Source organism: Protopterus annectens, chromosome 8.part1, assembly GCF_019279795.1.
Source record: "Protopterus annectens isolate FY-2018-M chromosome 8.part1, PAN1.0, whole genome shotgun sequence".
Lineage (NCBI taxonomy): Eukaryota > Metazoa > Chordata > Ceratodontiformes > Protopteridae > Protopterus > Protopterus annectens.
Genome location: NC_056742.1, coordinates 391,510,195 through 391,530,018, shown reverse-complemented (window position 1 = coordinate 391,530,018; position 19,824 = coordinate 391,510,195).

The window sequence follows — 19,824 nt, the reverse complement described above, 5'->3', positions numbered from 1 at the left end:
ACAAACGTTATATTTTGCATATATTGCTATTTATTTAATGTATTTGTCATTTGTTGACCGTGAGTGTCCGACTGAGCAAAAGCCCTTTTTCTGCGAAGGCCCGGGGAGAAAAGCTCCACAGAAAATACACTCTTTGATAACAAGCAGCACAGTAATACGAATGACATAAAAACGGCAAGGTTTCACAATATACATTAATGAGTATATATATATATATATATATATATATATATATATATATATATATATATACATATATATATAAACTAAGAACGAACTTCGTGATACATAAGCATTCAAAAAGAATTAAAGGGAAAACACCAGCAACTCTTGTATTATTTAGCGCTTTCGTCTTCTTTAATATCAAGACTTCTTCAGAATGTCATTCTGAAGAAGTCTTGATATTAACGAAGACGAAAGCGCTAAATAGACATTCTGAAGAAATCTTGATATTAAAGAATACCAAAGCGCTAAATAATACAAGAGTTGCTGGTGTTTTCCTTTTAATTCTTTTTGAATGCTTTTGGGTCACGAACTTCGTTCTTAGTGACATTTATGGTTGTTTTAATGCGTTTTTTTACCATATATATATATATATATATATATATATATATATATATATATGTATATTATATATAAAATATATATATATTTCAAAAAAATAAACAGGTTTCACAATATTAACAATAGGGTGCAACACAAGTTTCGTGCTAGAAGAGAAGTAAAACAGAAAATGTTACATTTTATTATACAGTTTGTCAAAGTATCAATTTTACCAAATATACATGCACAGTGGGTAGTTAATCTTTGTATATTAGCAAATAAAGCAATAGTTAACATAAATTCACTTTATAATAAAAGTGCAGAGATGAGACAAGTTGTGAGACAGTAAAGTTTCAGTAAGTAGTAGAGTAGCCATGGACAAGATATACAACAGCTGTCCTTGAGCAGTAGTAAGGGTTAATGTGAGAGTATACTTTAGGGTGATACTAGGTGTACACATTGGTTATGAATTCAGTAGTATGGTGCCAGGATAGGTAACAGTGTAAAGAGTGCAAGCAAGTGTCAAATATTGTTATAGTGTGGCTAGGAGTTACAATTACAAGTAGGGTTATTAAGTAGATATAGTTTGAGGGCCGTTTTAATTCATAAAGTGAGGTTACTTTCCTAATGTCAGGGGGAAGCTTATTCCAGTTTTGGGCTGGGGAATAGCTGAACAGTTTTTTTCTGATGTTTTTATTGGGCTTAAAAATTTCCAGTTGTTGAAGGTTAGAGCTTCTGATGTTTCTGGCTGGAGTATAGAGAGAGACCAGTGAGGAGATGCTAGGACAGGCAGAGGGATTGTAGAAAATAGAATGAATGATCTGAGATTGTGAGAGTTGAAATTGCTGCGGGAATTCAAGTTCAATGCAGTTTGTGAAATGGAGTGATGTGAGTTGGGGCCAGATTTGCTGCAAATCTTGCAATTTTGTAAAACGTAAATTCAAATTTGGTACATACAGTGGTCTGTAGGTTAGTTAGGATTTGAGGGCAATAGAGTAGCCCTAGTTTTATTGGTGTTTTTTTATACATTGGTGGACATGGTGGTTGAATTTAAGTTGGTCATCAATGATGACCCCAAGGAGTTTAGTATGGAGTTTTACATTGATGGTCGTGTTTGATGAAGTAATAGAGAAGGCAGATTTAAGGTGGGAGAGAGATTTGAGAAGGAATAGTAAGAGTTTTGTCTTCTTGGGGTTATTAATGACTTGGTTGTTAGAAAGCCATTTTTCTACAGAGTTTAAGGAGTTTTTAGTGAGGGTAAGTAGTTCAGAGATGGTATCAGCTGTAGTGAGGATGGTAGAGTCATCAGCATATTGTATGATAGTAGGGAGAGGCAAGAGGTAGAGAGGTTGTTTGTGAAGATATTGAATAGGAGAGGGCCAAGGATAGCTCCTTGAGGGACTCCCTGATGGATGGGTAGGAAGCGGGATTTAGCAGAGAGCCACTTTACAGACTGTTGCCAGTTTGGGGGGCAGCTAGAGAAGCAAGAGAGAGTTGAGGGAGAGAGGATGAGTGAAGACAATTTAGAGAGAAGAATGGGATGAGAGACAGTGTCAAAGGCTTTAGATAGGTTAAGGAAGAGGCTAGAGACCAACTTATTATTGTTTCTTGTGAGGGAGAAGGAGTGGGTGAAGGAGATGAGGGCTGTAGAGGTGCTGTGATAATGTCGGAATCCATGTGTTTGTGGAGTTACCCCCTTTGTGAATTGGTATAACAAATAATTGTTTCCAAAGTGAGGGGACAGTGGATTCAGTTAGACAGTGATTGATGAGAATGGATATGGGGTAGGCAATAGATTTTGCAGCAAGTTGGAGAAAGTTTGGGGGTAAGTTGTCTATAGAGAAAGAACAAGGTTTGAGTTTTAGAAAGAGGAGGAGTTTAATGCAATTGGTAGAGACAGGTTTAAAAGAGTAGGAGTGGTTTAGGTTATTGCAGGGGGGTTTGCTGGAGTTGGAAGAGTTTTCAGGAGGGATGTGGTTACTAATAGAGTTAATAAAGTGGTTGTTAAATAAGGTCTCTGTTTGGAGGGGAGGGGTATCAGGGCAGGGGTTGGGAGTAGTGAAGTTACCTGGATTGAAGAGATGATTGATAGTGTTCCACAATTTTTGGGGTTATTATGGTGTGAAGTTTGAGGTTTTAGATAAAAGTTTTTGTTGACAAGATAGACCTGTCTTTTGGTGAGGTTACGGAGCTCTTTGTATTTTTGGAGGTTGGTGGAGGATTTGTTCTTGACCCATTGTTTCCAAGCTTTGTCTCTTAAGTTCATTAGAGCTTGTGTGTCCTTGGTTAACCAGGGGGAATAGCAGGATTTCACTCTTATCTTTCAAGGGGGGAGTGAGAGAATTGAATGTCTAGAAAAATGGAGTTAAATTTGAGTATGGCTTCATCAAGGGGAAGGTAGGCTAGAAAAGCCCAGTTTATGGTAGAGAGCAGGTTATTAAACTCTTCAGTGATACATTTGAGAGGTTTCTGCTTTCTTTGATTTTTCTGAGGTTTCTGGAGGTGGGGAGGGGGAGTATCTTTGGACAGTGATTGGGGAGTTGTCACTGATGTAGTCCAGAAAAGTTACTGGGAGATGGTAGAGCTTAGGATTACAGACTAGTATGCAGTTGATAATGGTGGATGTCTTAGTAGGCGTGTTTAGGTGTGTGGGCTCAGAGATAAGTTGAGTAAAGCCATGTAGATTAATGGATGAGCATGGTGTATTAGAGGAAAAAGTTTTCCAATTTATGTTGACACCCCCTAATAAAATAATTTCATAGGTTAGGTTCTGGGAGAACCAGGCGAGGGTATTTTCATGCAAAGGGATGTTATCCCCAGGGGGTATTTATATAGCTGCAATAGCAATAGATAGATGGTCATTGAGGTTACATAGTGCTGTAAGGAGCTCAACTTTATGGAATGAGGGGGGGTGAGATGGATAAGGGAGAGATGTTAAGGTGGTCTGCTTATAGAATAGCAATGACACCTCCTTTTTTATTGGCACAGTCAAGGCGGTGGATGTTATATCCAGGGGGAGGAATGCAGTGTTAGGGATGTGTGGTTTCAGCCAGGTTTCAGTTAAAGTGAAGATATCGGGTGAGTAATGTTTAGTCCAGGCATGGAATTCAGTGATTTTGTTCATGATGCTGTGAATATTTAAGGAAAAATGTGAGCTGCTTTTTTGGAGAGTTGAGGCGTTGGGAAGGTTGGTGAGTCCTAGGGGTGGAAGAGGGATTAGAAACTGGGCATACCTCTCAACTGCCCAGATTTTTGCAGAATGTCCAGATTTTTGCCTCTTATTTTTTGGTCTGTTCCTCATAAAAAATGTGATTTTCTGACAAATCACTTGGGTGATCTGAGGTTTGAATTCACCAAATAATGACATACATTTGAGTTTCAGACATCAAATCCTTCAGAAAATGTATATTAACAGAAACCCTGTTAATTTAGCAACTTTCTAAGTTTATAAAAGCAATATTTAAAATTTGTCCCTATTTTTGGGACTTTGTCCTCCCATTTTGTCAAGGTTTGTCCAGATTTCTCACACTCAGAGGTTGTCAGGCATGGGTCCGGAGTTGGGGTGGATATCACTGGGGGGTAGTTTGGAGGTGAGTCTTAATTTGGTTTGTAAGGTGATAATAGTAGTGTTTAAATTTGGGATCAGTGAGGATATGGGTATGTAGTGATATCTTGACTTTGTAAAAGAGGAAGTTGGAAAGGTTAAATAGGGAGGGTGTTATGGGGAAGTTGTGTAGTTTTTGGTTGGTAGAGTTGAAGATTGTAGAGGTTAGTGAGAAGTGTTGGGCTTTAATATGGAGGCGATAGGAGGTGATGAAGGATAGTAAAAGGAGGAAATAAGAAAGAAGCATGTTTATGAATTGATAGGAGAAAGAGGAGAGGTGAATATATATGTTCTTATATGCCTTTCATTATTTCTATTTTTCCATGATTGTAATTATTTTTCACTACTGTTTTATTATTTTCTTTAAATATAATAGTACTGCTCATAATTCCTTGTTATGTGTATTAATATTTTCTTTGTATGTAATTATTGTGGAGTTTTTCTCCCCAGCCCTCCACTGAAAACGGTCTCTTTCCAGGCCCAGTGGACTTTCCCGGTTAACAAATGCAATAAATAAATGAATAAAAATAAATAATAATATAGATTAGTTGTGAAGGAGGACCGATTATGTTGAGAGTTAGAAGAGTAGAGGTGTTATAAGTTGGAGGGGTAGGATTCATAAGTTAGAGGAGTAGTAGTAGTGTAGTGAGGGGATAGGTTGAGGTAAGTAGGACTGGTGTATGGGATTTTAAACTGGGAGATGAGTGTGAGTGTAGAGCGATGGGGGTGGCAGTGGATGAGTTCTGGCTATTGGTTGCAGAGAGCAGGAAGGGGAGGAACTAGGGTAGGTGTGTAAAGGTTTTGGTTAGTATAAATGTAATGAGGGTGAGTCGGAATGGGGGTAGGCTAAGGAACCGGAGTGAGCCTGAATGGAGTGGGTTGAATCTCTAGAGGAACAGCCAGCAGAAGCAAAAGAAAAACAATCTGTAAAGTTTTTCAGTGGCTGAAAGGTAAGTGGGTAGTTTCCAGTGAATATTAGAGTGTTTGAAAAGAGGGTTCACTGTTGCATTCTACAGTAAGCTAGCACACTGGGAACAATTAAGGCTAGTCAGGCAAGGTGTGAGCTGAGTAATGCACAGCTTAGGGCATTTGACTAGTAAAATAAAAAGAGAGAAAAGAAAACAGTATATGGAGGGTCAAAGTAACCTTATGCAGGGATTGCCAGTGGTCTGCTTGCCAAGAGCAGAGTTAAGGATTAAAACAGTTGAGCTAATGGTCATTTACAACAGGAGTGGGGAGGTAGAAAATAAAACATACATTCACTTTATTGAGTTTAAGCCCAAAGTTTTACTGTTGCAGCTGATACATTCAGCGCAGGATGTTCCTGATCGTTAAGGGGAAGCAGTAGCATTGTATGTAGTTGTGAGGAGGGAGGAAGGCTTTTCCAGGGACTTAAATTGGAATAAAAAGAGAAATAAGGGGAAATATATTAGGAGATAGAAGATAATTATCAGGTGGGAGTAAACTGGAGCACAGAGGAAAAACAATTAGGAGCCTGAGGCACAGAGAATCCACCTAGGCACACTTAGTTACACTATAACAAACAAGCTAGTTACACAGTTTAAGTAACTATACCTGCAATTCACAAAGGTTAATCAAAAAGGAAAATGCATTTGTTGAGTCAAAGTAAATGGAAATCAAGCAGTACAGTGTAGATCAGTATACACATTAACAAGCAACTCTAGGCATTGAACTTTGTGTCAAAAGTAAAACAGCTCAAGAATGCTTTGTAATGTAATTAAATCAACAGGATTTCCTGATGAAAAATATGCATGAAAATACAGACAGTTCGCTTACAGTTTATTGAAAATATAATAATTCTGTGAAGGAATCATTAGTCTGCTAGGCAAGCATGCTATTCCGGAGAGGCAGGTAGACCAAGGGGAAGATAGTAGATAAAAATGGTGCACAAGACACCAGCTGGACTTGTAAGTTCTCACCGGATATTGGGAGTGGGGTAATTCCAGTGCAGGTAAGTAATTACCATGCATTGCTATGCAGGTAATGAACCTCTAGAGGGACAGTCAGCAGATGCAAAAGAAAAGCAATCTGTAAAGTGTTTCAATGGCCGAAAGGTAAGTGGGTAGTTTCCAGTGAGTAACAGAGTATTTGAAAAGTGGAGTCACTGTTGCATTCTACAGTAAACTAGCACATCGGAAACAATTAAGGCTAGTCAGGCAAGGTGTGAGCTGAGTAATGCACAGCTTAGGGCATTTGACTAGTAAAATAAAAAGAGAGATAAGAAAACAGCATATGGAGGATCAAAGTAAACTTATGCAGGGATTGCTGGTAGAGTGCTCATCAAGAGCAGAGTTAAGGATTAAAATAGTTGAGCTAATGGTCATTTACAACAGGAGTGGGGAGGTAGAAAATAAAATATACATTCACTTTATTGAGTTTAAGCCTGAAGTTTTACTGTTGCAGCTGATACATTCTGTGCAGGACACTCCCGACCATTAAGGGCAAACAGTAATGTTGTATGTAGTGAGGAGGGAGGAAGGCTTTTCCAGGGACTTATAAGTTTATTGAAAATATAATAATTCTGTGAATGAATTATTAGTCTGCTAGGCAAGTACACTGTTCCAGAGAGGCAGGTAGACCAAGGGGAATGTAGAAAGTAAAAAAATATATCATAATAATGTATCATATAATCATAATAAATCATATATCAAAATAATGTATCATATAACCTAAGCAAAGTAATATTACATTTGATCTTAAAATGAAATATACCTAATTCTTGCCCCATTCTATGTCCAAAAGTTGGAACTTATTTTATAAGACTTTTACTCCATATCATACACATGCCACTCAAGTGTACCTCATTAGGAGGAATGTACTATATTTGGTGTTTTAAAAAGTTAATGTTCCTCAGAGTTCCAAACTGAAAGGGTATGTGACACATTCAGTGTTAGGAATTTTTTAACTGATATCCATGGTAAATAGAAATGAATCATATTAATTCATTAAGAGATCTTCTTTATAACAAAAAATAGCATATCTTAGCCAACCTATGATCTTCCTAGTTGAAGTTGTCAGTAAGCCGTTAGTATGTGTTCCACATTTTGCCCATTTGTTCGTATTAAGAGGGCTAGTGTTCCTCATTTTGGAGATAGAAGGTTGAGAGCTATGCCTCTCAACCTCTTAGCTTAAGAAATCTGGACAAAGTCTAAAAATAATGGGGACAAAGGCCCAAAAGGGGCAAATTTTAAATATTGGTCTTATAAACTTTGAAAGTTGTTGGAATAACAGAATTTGTGTTAGCATGTATTTTCTGAATTATATGAAGTTTGAAATTCAAATGTATGTCATTTAGAAACTTCAATCATAAATGGTTTGCCAGAAAACTACAAATTTTATGTGAAACGGACCAAAAACATATGGCAAAAATCTGGACATTCTGCAAAAATCTGGACAGTTGACATGTATGCAAGACATTTGGACAAAGACTAAAATAATAAGGGAACAAAAGCCAAAACTAATGACATATTTTAAATATTTCTCTTTATAAACTTAATAAACTGTTAGAATATCAGGTTTTATGTTAATGTGTACTTTCTGAGGGATATAAAGTCTGAAACTCAAATGTCTATCATTATTTAGTGACTGATGGACGGACTAATGTTATGAAGAACAGACCAATAATTTGAGGCAAAAATATGGACATTTTGCAAAAATCTGGACAGTGTGCTCCATATTCTGTTTATTTCTTATTCCATCATATCATTAGATGTGTTATGTTGTATACGTTTATTGCTTAAGTGTGCATTTAATACTGCAAGCTTAATTCATATGAATCAAAGCCTTTTGTAAATAATTGTCAGACTGCTTTGTCTGGTATTGCTGTTTTTCAAGTTTTAAATATAGTTATGTCTTTTCAAATGTCCATCCATCCACAACCCCTTTTTGCACATGAGGTGTCACTTCAGGCAGTGACAATGATTGAGAGCCAAGGTTTACACTGCCAGGTGGCTAGCCCTGCTGTATTACTTCTTCCAGTCCACACAGTCACTTGCACCTATGGCCAATTTAGAGTGTGCAATTTACCCATTACATGTCTTTGAAATGTAGGAGGAAACTGGAGCATCCAGAGGAAAACCATGCAAACACTGGGAGGACATGCAGACTCTGCACAGAAGGCACCCCAGCTGAGAACTCAACCGGGGGAATCTCTTGCTGTGAGGTGACAACACTATCCACTGCACCAATGCGCCACTGCTCCACCCATGCCGTTTAATAAACAAACTGATATTTGATTAAAAATCAGTTATGGGGCATGGGGAAATTGTAGGTTTGCACAAGTGATTAGGTTTGCATGTCACTCATATTTATAAAATAGACAGTAATTTTATATTACTGATGTGTAGACAGGAGCTTTGGAATTCTGGTCAGCATTCCTTTTCAATACTAAAAAAAAAATCTAAAATGGTAGGTTAATAATGCAAAGAAATAAATAGTTGGATATGTCAGTGGGATAATAATGCAGCTGCTAAGCTTAAAAATACTTAACTACTTGTCTTATCTGCTAGTAGCAACCTTTGAGTCTGTGCACCTATAAATGACTAAATAAATAAATTGTATGCTATGGCATATGTAGAATATGTCTGGTTACACCCTTGTCATCTAAATCATAGTCTGTGGTCATGTGGAATTACTGGGCTGAGAGGGACGGACAGCATATGTCGCTGAAAATGGTGAAGGTGGTGTCTGGTAAGGATTACAATGGCAACTATATCTCTCAATTGTCCCTCATTTTGCATAACATCCCAGATTTTGCCTCATAATTTTGCCCAGTCCCTCCTAAAATGTTTGATTTTCTTTCTGGTGAACCATTGAGAATAACAGCTAATAATGACAGGCATTAGAGTTTCATACTTGTTATTCTGAACATGAATATTGATGCAAAACCTGTTGTTTTGTTATCTTTTTTAAGTGAAGTTGAGTCATTTCTAAAAATGTCACTGATTTTATACCTTGTCACTACACTGTTTTTGGCTTTGTCCAGAACTCCCTAGCAAAGAAATTGAGGTGCATGATGGCAACACACAGTTGGTAACTGCTAAAGTTTCTATACAGTGGGTATATTTGTGTAGGACTTACTGAAGGAATTACAATCAGGGGTATCCAACTGGGAAAGTCCCATTTTTCATTAGAGCCCTGCAGAGAAAAGCTCCGCCTCTACCATAAAAGTAACAATATGGAGAAATTTCATACACATTAGTTATGAAGAAAGAAAATGTATAGCTTATTGCTGCATATAAAATAACATTGAGAATATATATATATATATATATATATATATACACACACACACACACACACACACACACACACACACACACACACACACACACACACATATACATATATATCAATAACACTGTATATGACTCTGAGCAAAATGGGTACTCTCTTCTAACATGAGTTAAGCAAATCCATTAACAAAGTCACACAGCAATATTTTCTATAGTATGACAATAAGTGGATATTCTGTGAAACAGACTTCCATAATAAGTTTGCTGTGCAGTCAAGAGAATTGTGAAAAGTAATATAACACAAAGTAAAAAAACTTGGATAAGGAAGAAAAAAAATACATAATGTAGCTATGGAGGTACAACTGCATGCATTTTGGATTAAATTGCCAAAATAGCACAGTTTACATATAGTGTGAAAGAGGTACGTAATACTAAGTAAGCAGCATTAGCAATATGAGTGGAGGTAAACGTGTACCGGTAGATGTAATAAGATAGGTCAGGTGTGAGAAGAATGAGGAAGTGTTCAGTGAGCGAGACTGCAGAAGACATAATCATTACAAAATAAGGATCAGATAAAGATAAATGGAAGGAGAAGACCATATAGCATGTTGTCAGAGAGATGATGTCTAGATTAAGATTTAAAATAATGCCACAACTGACAATTTATGATCAGCTAGCAAGGAGACAATGTCCAAGTCAAGGTTTATGTAATAGGATCATAGGAGGTTACTAGGCTATTGGCCCAGAGGTCATTTCAAACCTAGCCATGTCATCTCAGTATAATACCATGGATACTCTATTCAATAGCCAAGATTGTATTTAGTAATGACTGCCCATGCCCAGGAGGATTGTGGGTGCTATCCCCAGTAAGAATCTATGGTGCCTCATTTACTTGTCCAGGTTCCCTTTGAACAGTGTCATAGAGGTGCTCTGCTTCACATGAATTGCCAGCCGATTCCAAAGACATGACAGTCGCTGGAAGACAAATCTGTCCCTCCAGCGCATCCTTTTCAAGTTGAAGACCATATTTAGGTTCCTGGAATGGGTAGCTCTATTTATTTATTTTATTATTTATTTGCAGTTGGTTTACCAGGATAGTCCATTGGGCCTAGAAGAACCTGTTTTCACTGGAGTCCTTGGGAGAAAATCTCCAAAAACAAAAATAATAATTACAAACAAAAATTACAATCAAAGCTTTTGTTATAGTAAGTACAAAGGTACTAGTAAAAACATTGCATTTAAACATACAATTTCTAAAGCAAAAATGACAAAGTTTTAGTTATACTAATTACAGATAAAGTATTTCATTTAACAGAGACAATTTTTGAGATAAAAAGTGTCAGCATTGTAAATCTAGAGTAGTTGTATACACATGGATTGGTTCCTGCTAAAACCATGTATGGAATCAGAGTCCGGTTTGATTTATGGATGTGCAGCAAATTCATTAGGTTTGGGTCGAAGATTTCAGGAAATCCTCTGGAATGCAGATATGTGTAGGCTTCTAGAGGTGTGACATTCCACATCACATAGATGTTAAGAAGTTAAACAGCAAACTGATATAGCTATCATGAAAGGCTCTTATCAGTTAAAGCAACAAAAGCAAATGTCACACAATCACATGCACACACACACACACACACACACACACACACACACACACACTTTATCAAAAACAAAACAAAGAACTTCCACAATACAATGCTTTAGGCCTTCTGTCTCTGATGTCAAAGTGCTATTCTGTAAGATATTATATACCATTACAAAGGAAATTTAATTATAGCAGGAGACTTTAATAGTATAATGAATGCTTGTGACACTGATGCAAAAAACACACATAAGTCAAAGTCAAAGTAAACTTTATTGTCATTTAGAACTACACACGTGTAGCCTAAAAGAAAGTTTGTGCATCAGCTCAATTCTTAAGATTACAAAGGAAAGTAAAACAACACATACAAGTAGAGGAATAAACATAACTAACAAATACAATGCTACTCCCAATACACACAAGAAAGAGCAGAGACATTTACCAACACTCATATATGAAAAGAATACCCTCCCCTGAATTAAATTAACTACCCTATTTAAAGTCAAACAAAACACGCTACAGATTGAACTTCCTAAGTTATTCATCTAATATTGCACTTAAATGAATTAAATAATACTGAAATAGATATAATAATTAAATATTGCACATACTTGTAATTTATGTAAGTATATATTGCACAAATAAATAAAAATTGAGTTATTATGTGTCCAGACCCCTGGAACTAGTGCCCAAGTTCAGAAGTCTAATCACTGTAGGGTAGAAACTGTTACTGAATCTTGTAGTCCTGCATTGGATGCTGCAATATCTCCTGCCCATGCCAGATGCTTAAACAAGCCATGCGCAGGATGTATATTGTCCTATATTATTTTGGTGGTCTTTCGGATGCTTCTTGCAGAATAAAGATGTTGTATCGATGGAAGACTGGAACTTGTTACCTTCTCTGCAACCCTCACCACTCTTTGTAGCACCTTCCTTTTTGTAATTGTGCAGCTTCCAAACCACACTGTGAAGTTGCAGGTGAGGATGCTCTGTATTGTACCTCTATAGAAGGTGGAGAGAATATGAGGAGGAAGCTTAGCTTTTTTCAGCCTCCTTAAAAAGTGGAGGCATTGGTGCACTTTCTTGACCAGTTAGCTGGTGTTTCCCAACCATGAAAGATCCTCTGATGTATGTACACCTAGGAATTTCATACTCTTAACCCTCCCCGCACTCTCATCATTCATCCTGAGCACTAGGTGGTTTGTTCTCCCTTTTCTGAAGTCAATGATAATCTCTTTCATCATGCTTACATTCAGGTCAAGGTTGTTCTCCTCGCACCAACTGATCAGAGATGTTACCTCCTCTCTGTACACACTTTCATCCTCTTTTGTGATGAGCCCCATGACTGGTGTCATCAGTAAACTTGATGATGTGGTTGGACTTGTGCTTAGCATAGCAGTCGTGGGTCAGGATGGTGAATAACAGTGGGCTGAGAACACATCCCTTTGGAACCCCAGTGTTAATCGTGATGCACTTTGATGTGTTCTTACCTGAACACACACCTGTGGTCTCTCAATCCAAAAGTCCAGGATCCAGTTATAGAGATGTTTACTGATTTTTAAATGTGCCAGTTTTTCTGTCAGCTGCATTGGTGCCACCATATTAAATACAGAGCTGAAGTCTATGAACAGCATCCTCACATAGCTGTTTTTGGCCTCTAAATGCTCAAGGGAGATGTGTGGTGCTACTGATATGGCATCAGCCGTGGATCAATAAGCTCTGTACACAAACTGCAGAGGGTCAAAATCAGGAGGTAGGCATGATGAAAGGTGCTTTTTGATCAGCCACTCAAAACATTTCATAACAGTGGATGTCAGAGTGACTGGTCTGTAGTCATTAGGCTGGAAGGAGTGGTTTTCTTAGGTAGTGAGATAATGTTAGTTTCCTTGTAGCATGAGGGTACTTTTGCCATGGCAAGGGATGTGTTAAATATTTCCTTGAGCACTGTGCATAGTTGATCAGCACAGCTTTTTAATACCTTACCCAGTATGTTGTCTTAGCCAGCAGCCTTCCTGCTATTCAGTCTCCTTAGCTTTCTTCTTACCTCTTCTGTGCTGAGGCTGAGTACTGCATCCTCCTCATCAGTGGGTAGCTTTAGTGCCATCTTGTTGTTTCTTTCCTCGAATCTACTAAAGAAGATGTTCAAACTGTCCAGGAATTTGATGATGTCCTCGCACTGTGCTGACCTGATTTTGTAGTCAGTGATCTCCTATATGCCTTGCCATAGTCTCCTTGCATCCTTCATGTCTGCAGAGTGAGTCTGTACCTTTCTGCCATACTCTCTTAGCCTCCTTTATATCCCTCCTCAGATTACCTCTTGCTACACTTAGGGCTGCTTTGTCCTTAGCCCTGTAAGTTGCGTTTCTCTCCTTCAGAACCTCATATACCTTAGGGGTGAGCCATGGCTTCTGGTTAGCTCTAATAGTGGTACTCTTGGTATTTGTTACCCCATCAACACAGTTTGAATTAAAGCTGTTATCTGATTTTATTGATTGTTTTAACATTGTGGACATCAATGAACATGCTGATACAAACACATTATTTTTTACGCATTATTCTCACAGACATGGCCACAATCAAGAACAGAGTGTACATGTCAAGCGACCTAACTACTAAAACAGATAAAGTTAAAGCAATTACATGTCTGTTGTCAGACCATAATGCAATTACATTTGATCTCAGTTTGAATATAAAACAAAGAATAAATATAGCAAGAATACCTCCATACATAACAAATCTAAAGGACTTTAAAGAATTTTATGTCAGTGATATACAAGCCTTTTTATATATCAATCTTACAGATGATACATCTGTGATATATGTATGGGGCTCTATCAAATAATTTTTATTTTGCAAAACTTTAACATGATTTAATAATAAGAAAAAGCAATGGAATAAAGACTTGCTGGACTTGCAAACAAAAATTGATAAGTTAAAACTTCATATACAGAAAGGAAAAAAAAACACTTAACAAATGAACTGAATGAGACAAATAAAAAATATTTAGAAACACTACATCACAAGACAATGGTCAATCTAGAGAAAATCAAGTTACAATCTTACTCGCTGAGTCCCAGAAATCAGAAAAGAATAGCAAACAGAACTAAAGAAATTATAAAAGCTAATCAGATAAAGGAAATATATATTCCAGATATTAAGAACATAGCAGACTTAGAAGGAATTTTAGAAGCCTTTAAATTGTACTTTCATAAAAATGAATGCTCACAGAGGAAACAAATAGAACCACAAAACATATTAAAAGCTTTAAAAAAACATATAAAAGCTAACTTATTAGATGATCACATTAAGTTAATGGATTAACAAATCATAATGACTGAACTTAAATCTCAAATTAATAAATTGAAGAAAAAAATGGGCATAGACAAAATGATAGCAGAAATGTATAAATTACTAACTAAAGAAGCATTTGCATTGTTGTTAAAAGTATTCAGTAAAAGATGATAAGGATAGTCCTCCATGCTAGAGATATAAAGTAATGTCTCCCATTTTAAAAATGGATAAAAATACAAGTGAATGCTCTTCTTATAGGCCAATATCTTTACTAAATGTTGACTACAAGATGTTTATGGCAATACATTCAGCTAGACTTTAAAAAGTTACTCCCACAGTTAATTGATGAAGATCTAACTGGTTTTATAAATGACAGAAATATGTATGATGATATTAAAAGAATCTTATCTTTAATTGATTATGTTTACATCACAAAGAATAATATAACTATGATCACTCAAGATATAAATACTGCCTTTGATTCAGTTCACTGAGATTACTTATGGTTAGTTTTAGAAGAATATAGAGTATCATGAAAATTTATATTATTAATTAGATCTCTTTATGAAAAATCCCTACCTTATACAAAGTTTGGTTCATGCTTATCTAAATCTATTGAGATTACTAAGGGAACAAAACAGGAAGGTCCCTTATCTCCATTATTGTTTGCTATGGTTACTGAACCATTTGCAAGCAGTATTAGGATGAACTAAAATATTAAAGGTATACTACTTGATAATAGTCTAGAAATGAAGGTTCACTATTTGCAGATGATGTTTTGCTAACTTTAAATAATGACAAATTATTAAAAGTACTATTAGATGTAAATGAACAACTTCAGAAGGTCTTGGGCCTTAAATTTAATGAAAGTAAAACACAGATATTACTAATAAACTCTAGTAAGAATGATTTATATAAACCGTTTTCCAAATATCTAGCAACTAAAGTTAAAATGAAATATTTAGGGGTTATAATAACAAATGACTTAGACAAAACAATCACAACGAACTACAATAATATCTTGAATCATATTAAAAGTCTCATACTGAAATGGAATACTCTTTTCTCAATAAAAGACAGACTTTATATAATTCAAATGATTATTTTACCCATATTATTATACTTTATACAACCTTCTCTATCCCCCCATCCAAAACATACATAAAACAATTCACTGGATTAATAATAAACATTCTATGGCACACTAATAGATCCAGAATGGCTACAAAATATATTTTAAATGATTGGGAAGAAGGGACAAATTAGTCTTCCTGATATAGAGATGTATGCATTGTCATGTACTATAAAGACAGTATCATTATGGATACATATTTCTTATTCAGCCAATTGGAATCAATTACATGAAAGAATATGGACAAAATCAGGCACCATATTGTCATCACAATACACAGAAATAGTTACAAACAAATTCCTTTGGATGATAAGAGAATATGTATCAGAAAACAAACAGAAACATATAAATTCTAAATTTATAACATAGATACTAAATACATACAAAAGCCTTTTGAATTAAAATCCTGGCATAAAATCTTGGACAATTTTGTTATATCCTATTAAATGTACCCAAAACAGTATTTATACTTTTGATATAGCTCCAATTAAGACTCTTAGGAGAAATTAACTGATTTATTGGCATCAATTTTTAGAGTCTGGAAAAGTTCTAACAATGGAGCAAGGAATAAATAAATTTAATTTAGATAATAAAATATGGTTAGTAATTCAGAATATAAGACAATGTATAACAAACAGATTAAATACAATGCAGTTGGCAATCAGACAAAAGATTCTTAAATCTATAGAACGTATGATCACATTTACAACACAAACAGTTCAAGGAAAAGGTCAACTATCAAGCATTTATAAAATAATTAAAAAAGTTATACTATAAAGAACTTTTTTGGGGCTATTATAAAACAATCAATAATCAAATTCCTAATGAAACTGATAGAAAGTTAATACTTGTTTCTGCAAAGCAAACAACTCTTTTATTATAGTGGAAACTATTCACTTGGAAATGCATTCATAGGTCTTATATTACACCATATAAAATGGAACTAATGTTTAAACAAGATATGTTATATGGGTTGGAGACAGTGGCATTGACAAAAAGGCAGGAGTCATAGCTGGATGTGGTAGAGTTAAAGATGTTAAGATTTGCGCTGGGTGTGATGAGGGTGGACGTGATTAGGAATAAGTATATTAGAGAGTCAGCCCATGTTGGAAGGTTTGGAGACAAAGCCAGAGAGGCAAGATTACGTTGGTTTAGACATGTGCCGAGGAGGGATGCAGAGTATATTGGGAAAAAGATGCTAAGGATGAAGCTGCCAGGTAACAGAAAAAGAGGAAGGCCTAAGATAAGGTTCATGGATGTGGTGAGAGAGGACATGCAGGTGGTTGGTGTGACAGAGCAAGATGCAAAGGACAGGAAGAAATGGAAACAGATGATCCGCTGTGGTGACCCCTAACGGGAGCAGCTGAAAGAAGAAGAAGAAGAAGATTAGATGCTGGAGGTGTAAATTAAAATTTAAAGCAGGTTGTCAGCACATGTTTTGTTATTCTCAACTGCTTAAACAATATTAGACTAAAGTAAACTATTTCTTACAATTTGTTTTTAATGATAGATTTCAGTTGTCTAATTCTTTCATTTTGTTTAATTCTCCCGCACCTCAATATATTCCTAAAACAAAAAAAAAAATACTTTTGTGGGCATTGTTAACCTTCACATGTAAAATCATAACAATGAATCATAAAAGTGAGACTTCTCCTACTTTCAAGGAACACAGAAATATCGCATTGAATGCATCTTGAATGGAATTAACCACCATCAGAAGAACAGAAAGAACAACTTATTATAATTTATGGCAAAAAGTGATTGAAATACTAGCAAAAAAAAAAAAAGACTGTAATATCTTATATGATGAATCTTGATTGTAAGGATGTACCTCTTAACCTGCTTAAACTGGCCACACATGTAAATACTTTTGTTTTGTTCTTATATCATGATTGTTGAAGTTATTTGTTGTTAACCTATATAAATTATATGTAAATATTTTCAGATTATAGAAAAATATATATATTTGAAAAAAAAATCAATAAAAATATTTAAAAGAGTTCCAGTCTGTCTTGCAACAGTGGATTTGTACTGACCAATGTAGCCATAAAAATAAATGAATAAAAATTGCTTGACTTACCTTCAGTAGAAATGTACATATCAAAACAAAGGCCAAGCTAACAAAACACATCTTAAAAAATAATAATGTAATATCCAAACTATGAAAATAGCAAAAAAAAAATACTTATTAAAATCACAAGCTGAGTACCAAAAGTACACAACACTAATCACTAAACGTAACTTCCAAATCATAAATCGCTAAGCATGCAAATCCAAAGCAGTAAGTTAAAAAAACTCCAACTTTTAAAATGAAATCAATAGTTTAACACACATGTAACAGATTCATATATTCGTGGGTTAATACTAGGCTGTTGATGCAATGGACCATCTGTAGCCTAGCCACATGATCCCACATTGAATTTACTAAGATATCAATTAATGCCAGACCCTCAACTGGATGAATGTCCATTTCCATAAGGACTTGAGGAGCCAGTCCAGAGATGTATTTCTGTTTGCCCTTCCAGTCATCCAGGTTATTCTTAAAAAGAGTCAGGAAACTATTATGCTTTACATCCAGGGGAGTCTATTCTATAAAAGAGGAATTCTCTGTGATGGATATTTACCACATCAGCAGGTTCTGTTTATATTGTGGTGGAAGTCCAAATCTCTTGAGTGGGTATTTAAAGTGTTATTGGTTTTGTAGATGTGCAAGAGATTGCATAGGACTGAATCCTTCAAGGCTGCGTAGGCTAGGCAGAGGTCCCCTCTCAAAAGGCAATAGGATATGGAAAAGAGTGAGAGTACTTTAAAGTGGTCAAGATATCTCAAGGTGAACATGCCCTTGATTGTCTTACTAAGGAAATGCCATGGTCTCTCTAGGTGGTTAATTTGCTTAGATAAGTACTTAAAGGCAGAACAATGTTGATGGAAAGTATACTATTACAGAAGTTTGTTGCTAAAGGACAGCTACACACTAAACACATTTTTTCTTCATCCCAGAGAATATGTCCTCCATATAAAATGGTTCCTATATTGTCACATACGTAAAGCATATGCTATTTGTTTTTCACATTGTTTAACATTATTTCACTGCTATTGATTTATCTCACTGCATACCACATTCGGTTTGCATTAAATATTATGATGCCTTCTTCAAGTAGTTGAATGGTTTTCACAACATGTAGACTAGTCTATTTAAGAGATTTGTCACAGGAAAGCCAATGCAGGAAGGTGATGTTGGGCTTACCATTTTTCTTACAGAGTTGCAGGCTTACTGTGAAATGATAAGCCAGATCTATTTTCATGTTTGAGTGAGAAGCTGAAGACAGAATGACAAGACATGTAATGTCCTGGGCTGGTTAAGGAAGTCAAGGTAGGAGGTGTACCTGAACAAGGATCTCTAGCTAGCAAGTGTTGCCCTTTGAAGTCACTTGATGCATGAGCTGTGAATTCAGGACAGAAAGTATAAGGCAACTGCACATTGGCCTGACTAAAACAAATGAAACACTGATGGAGTATATCAACTCAAACAATAAAAGGCTGGAACAAATGGAAGAAATGTTAAACAGGTATTTGGATAAGGTGATAAAACTGCAAAATTCAGAAGTTGAAATGAAGAAAAGGATGGTTGAATATGAACTGTACAAGAAGAGATGTTAAAAAAAATAATAGAATTAGAGGACGTAGTATGTAGGAAAAACCTGAGATTTTCTGGTGTACTTGAGAAGCTGGAAGGAACAGACTGTGTTAATTTTATGAAAGTACACATACGCAACTGGACTGGTATTCCACAACAGGAGTTGTTAAGTGAAAGGGCACATTGTGTGTATGCTTCAAACCTGACTATGAGAAAGCAACCTAGACCTTTAATAGTAAAGAAGTAATCCTACCAGCAGAAGGAGTTGATTCTGACAAAACTGTGGCAGAAAGATGAAGTACTAAAAGTGGGAGACAGCAGCATGTTTATGGAGAATGACTACTCATTGTACACTAAGCAGAAGAGGAGTAAATTTATTCCATTATTCAGAGAATGTCGAGAAGCAGGTGTGAGGTTCAAAATGCTGTACCTAGCTATGTACAAAATATTTTCCCTGGAGGAACAAAATAATTTTTGATGAAATACATGCTAAGGAAGAAATACAAAAGATTGTCCAACAAAAATGGAGCTGTGAAACAGAAGGAGATTCTGCTTCTTTTTCTACTGGTAATAAATACCACATAAAGACTGTGCCAGTGAAACATTTTCCAGTGTTTCAATGGAAAATTCTTTAGAGAGTTAAAAAAAGCACAAGAGTAGACTAGAAAAATCAAGAGTACGTTAGAAATGAAGCAGAGGCAGGGTTTGAGAGATGAAGATAAACAGGAATAGAACAAGATAATCTGAAAATATTAGACATTCATGGATTTTGTTAAA